Source organism: Haemaphysalis longicornis, unplaced genomic scaffold, assembly GCF_048455015.1.
Source record: "Haemaphysalis longicornis isolate Haplotype H1 unplaced genomic scaffold, Haemaphysalis longicornis Haplotype H1 scaffold_133, whole genome shotgun sequence".
In the NCBI taxonomy this organism is placed as follows: domain Eukaryota; kingdom Metazoa; phylum Arthropoda; class Arachnida; order Ixodida; family Ixodidae; genus Haemaphysalis; species Haemaphysalis longicornis.
In genome coordinates this window covers 90,427-95,209 of record NW_027526239.1, presented here as the reverse complement: position 1 = coordinate 95,209, position 4,783 = coordinate 90,427, and the positions used below count along the sequence as shown (strand labels likewise).

The 4,783-nt window shown below is 43.9% G+C and overlaps 1 non-coding gene across 1 annotated transcript; it reads left to right on the top strand.

Annotated features, from left to right (window-relative positions):
* The first annotated feature begins 775 nt into the window (after positions 1–775).
* Trnaa-agc (transfer RNA alanine (anticodon AGC)) lies at positions 776–848 on the top strand. The gene has a single exon. It is a non-coding gene; the product is annotated as a tRNA-Ala (tRNA).
* Positions 849–4,783: the final 3,935 nt, after the last annotated feature.

The window sequence follows — 4,783 nt, the reverse complement described above, 5'->3', positions numbered from 1 at the left end:
AGGTGTTGCACGATTGTAAATTTAATATGTCTGTTCCGGTTGCATCTGCTTTGTATAGGGGCCGTGGACCCTGTCAAGCCCTTTCTGAGGGTTTTTTTTTTTTCACGGTTCTCAGCATTTTGTGTTGGAATAAACTGATTTGATTTTGATTTGATTTTGTATTTCTCTCTTCGTTTCTACGCCGCTTTAATGCAGCATAACTGCGAGCCGGCCTAGTTGGAACTGATTCATTTTGAAGGTAATAGCGCACATACCTTCAAAGCGCTATTACCTTCAAAACGCTTTAATGCGCTCATTTTTATTGACCACGGGTAATGACAGTCATCAGCCCATTTTAATTTTAAAAAATCAGCCTGTAAATAATGTTCCAAAGGTTTGCTCAATGTGTCCAGTGTTTTATATTGTTGAACATTCTACACATGAGCGGCCGCATGCCACAGACTTTTATAGTCTGCAAAGGTATCACCTATATATACTCCTTGTTGGAGCGTTTTTTTTTTTTTTTTTACTTTTCATCAGGTGGCTCAGTCGACTTGCAGGTGGACATACGACTGAAATTTTCGTTTTATATAGGTAGCCCAGAAACAACACCATGTTTTAAGCACCACATTCCGCAAAATTCTCCGTTGCTGCTTTTTGCAAGCCCTGCGCCAGCATTAGAATTCACAGCGGTGAGTCCTCGGTGAGAGCCGGTTTCTTCGGCGCTCTCGTGTGCTCTAGTTTCCTTTGCGGCGTTGTATGGACCTAACGGGATTCTACGACTTCTTCTTACCGTGGGGGTGTAGCTCAGATGGTAGAGCGCTCGCTTAGCATGCGAGAGGTACTGGGATCGATACCCAGCACCTCCATCACGTTTTTTTTTTTCGTTTTCTGATGCGAATTGTATATATCCTGTAGCTCGATGCGCTTACATTTAGTATACCTAAACATTCCATTTTTGTAGAATGTTAGGGCTTAATACAAGTATCAGAGTGTAGTAGTCTGAAGATGTATGTTGGGTACTGTATTATTTCAGCGACACCGTCTGGTGTATTTGGAAGCGCAATGCGACTTATGGTTTCTTTTTATTCCGGTCGCGACGTGCTACGACAGTAGATAGATACATGAGATCAAAAGCGTTCGCAGAATTTAGTTTCAAGAGAGGCGGAATCCAGGATGCAAAAGAAGGGAGAACATAAAAAGCTGAGAGAAAGTAAGGAAAGAAATTGCGTATCAAAACATTAACGAAGACTTCAGTATTCAGAGGGCACCCTACATAAACTTCCGGTGTTTGTTTTTGTTTACTTCATCTGAACTGTAAAATGAATTATCGTATTGGTCAAAGCCGCATGACCTTGGTGCATTGCTCTGAAAGAAAAAACAATCGGTATTTTCTGATGTGCATGGTGTCAGCTTCGGCAGGCTTTATTCGGTTAATTGACCGATTAGTCAGCTGCGTTGCTTTGAGTAAAAAAAAGAAAAAAAAATTATTAAAGGAGTACTAGCACGAAATTTCGAAGCTTAGATAAATATGTAAAATGCTTACTTTTTATAGGGAGATATCTCCCACCAAGTTTCAACAGCAACCATTCGGCGTAACATATTTTAAATCAGGGTGTCGAACCGGAACCGAACTGAACCGGTATTTTTGTCGGAACTGAACCCGAGCCCGAACTGTTATTTTTTGAGCACGCTGAACCGGAACCGGAACTGAACCCAAAAAAGAAATAACGGTTAAAGGTTCATGCCGAAACAGTTCGACCCTCCGTTGTTGATATTGCACAGTAAATGCAATTCAGGCCTTTTTATCTTTCACGTGCCATCAACTTAACCCGCCAGCGCACTTTCCTCTCCAGACAATTGAACACTACCACGTTCTATGTAGCAACAGGGGAAATGAATGAGCGCCAATGTAGACACGGTCTGTTGCTGCTGGAAGCGCGAGGGTAGTGCAAGCTGACCGAACGAAATGTCATTCTCGGCAGCTTGCAGTGGATATAAAACGACTTCACCCTTCCCTAGCTGCGACTTTATTGGAGCAATCAGGCTGCAGGAGTGCTCCACTGCACCACAGCGAAAGCCCACAACCGATGTGTGCAAACTTTTTGCATTTCGTAATTTGTTTAAAAGTTCGGACACCTGCAAGTTGCTAATACTTGACAAGTGCGACCGCAGGAGCTGCTCAGTGGCTAAGCCGTTTGCTGCTGACCACAAGTGGCCTCGATCTCCCTTCCCCACAACCGTTTTTCTGAAGTAGATAGAAATCGAGAATGTCCGTGTATTGTGATTTTGATCCACGTTTAATATTACCGGCTGGTTAAAATAAGTCTGCCGGCCTGCAACATGAGCTGCGCCTCGGAGCAGAGATATAGCACGGGGCATCGAATGCGGCAGTTTTTTTAAATGTGTTTACACGGAAAACAGCAAAAAAGAAAACGCGAGTGACGTAGTTGTAAAATATTATGCAAAAAGTAAGTAAAACCGAATAAGTAGAAAAAGCACCCAAACATGAATATTGCCCTATACTTTTGTTTGCTCTGCCTTTCACAACCAAATGCCTCATCAATGCGAAGGAAGTGAGTTCCGTTAAGGTGCGGACCTAACCCCTTGGCAAGAAACTGCAGACATTGACCTGGTCTTGGAAGCAGAAACAGTTATAAAGCAGATGACACGTGCAGAAAGGCAGGCCGGTACCTCACACTGTCCCATTCGCCAAGCGATCATCTTTTCTGCTTGTTCTGCAGTTTTGTCGCCTTCAGATCTGTTTTTTTTTCGAAGGTTCACTTGTACCGACTACCCAACTCGCTACATTACTTCTACTGCTACTCGTTCCGGAGGGGAGTACTGCTGTGGACGAATTAAAGAGCGTCTACCCAAAAAAACTCCCATCCATGCTCCGCGCGTCAAATTTTGCTTTCATTTTGTAACAGCATAATCTGTTATAATATTTTCGCAATGTAGCACACCTAAGGATGGCCGGGGGTCAGGCGGTACGATGACATACTTATTGTAATGCACAAATCCGGTATAGCTATCGCAAAAGGAATTGCAGTGGTCAGAGCAATATTGCAGTGACTGAGCGTTAACTAAAACTTACTTTTAACAAAAGTGTGACTAACACATTCGATAAGGTGACAGCTAACAAATTGCTCAGGGTGACTAAATATTCTAATTCATTGGTACTATTTACATGCCTGTTGTAGGTTTTTTCTGTTTTGTTACAAATATAAAAAATGTGCGCCATTGGTATCAAGCGCTGGTATTTGAACGCGCCAGTACGCAGGCCTAAATTTAAGGCTTCAAGGTTAGCGTTAGTGTCCCTAGATAAGGTTAAAGAGTATTGGCACTCTTCTCTCCTATTGCTCCGTGCCGCCGGCGTATTTATTGATCACTTCGCATCACGTGACATTCGTTTACACACCTACCGTTCATGGGCACCGCCATTTTAGATGCGACTGCATCTCATTCACTCGCCTTGTCCCTCCATACGGCGTTGTTGTCCGTCCACACCCCTCCCCCTACACTATATAAAAAAAAAAGTTAGCAGCGCCCAGTTTCGATCCCACGACCCTGTGGGCGGAACACGAGGTACATGGTGCTCTTCCCTCTGCGCCACAAAACCGAGACAGAATGAACTGCTACGAACGCGCCTTATATCCTTGACTCATTCAAACTACGTCAAGAAGCTACTGATACAACGCATGATGGGGCAATGATTAACACTTGCAATAAAAGAAAAGAAGCTCCCACTTACAGCAACAATGATGGAGTAAAGGTCGTTGCGACAGCGAAGCCCCAAGCATACCACTTAGAGAGATTGACCAAGATTGGCCAATAAAACATAATAATAATAATCATAAAACATAATAATCATACGCGTTCCCGACACGTTTCACGCGGTTTCAGAATCAATCCAATGGAAACACCAAGTGAACCCACAATGTGTCGCATCTACTCGGGGTTCCCCTCGCGGGGAGGTGGGCGAAATTTTGTTCATGCGTTTTCTGTCGGTCAACTGTGGTAGTCTCAGCCTGACCTCTCTGCTCTGCGGCTGCGCGCTACTTGCATCGTTTTGAACGCGAATCAAAGATAACCCGCTTCGCAGTATTTCGGCAGCCGAAGTGCGTCCAAAGATGCATTGTTGCTGCGTCTTCGGCAGTGTTGTTTAGAAAGAAATTACCTCGTCAAAGTTAGCGGTGAGGCCGCGGAAGCGGCAAACTGGCAACACTGAAAAAAACCAAAATGGCAACCGTTGCTCGCTTGCGTGCCTCAGTGGCGGTGATCTGTATCTTATCTAGTGACACTAGTTAGCGTGATGGGCGATTCCATAGCGACGATTGCGATTTCAACAACAAAGGGAAGGGCGGAAAGGGCAGAAAATATATCCCACCGTCATATCTCTTGGCGATGGCTTCATGAATAGTCGCTGGACAACATAAAGTTTGGGCGAGAAAGTAGGTGGCAAATTGTCGCCACTTCATCTGTTTTTTTCTAATATCTCGTAATTGTTTAAAGTTTGCTTTGCAATTGCGCCACTGCCTTTGGGGAACAGCAGCATTTTGAATTTTTGTTTGTAATTTGATTTGACTGTCGTTTTGAACTACTAAATGTTCTTTTCTAATTTCAATGATAATTCAACTAATCGAACCGGTTCGCGAACTGGTTCAAGCTCCCGAACCGGTCCGCGAACCGGTTCGGTACGTGATTTTGTCGAACTGGAACTGAACCGGAACAAAATGATTTTGCCTGAACCAGAAACGTAACCGAACCGGTATTTTTTTCGGCTGGACACACTGTTTTAAAT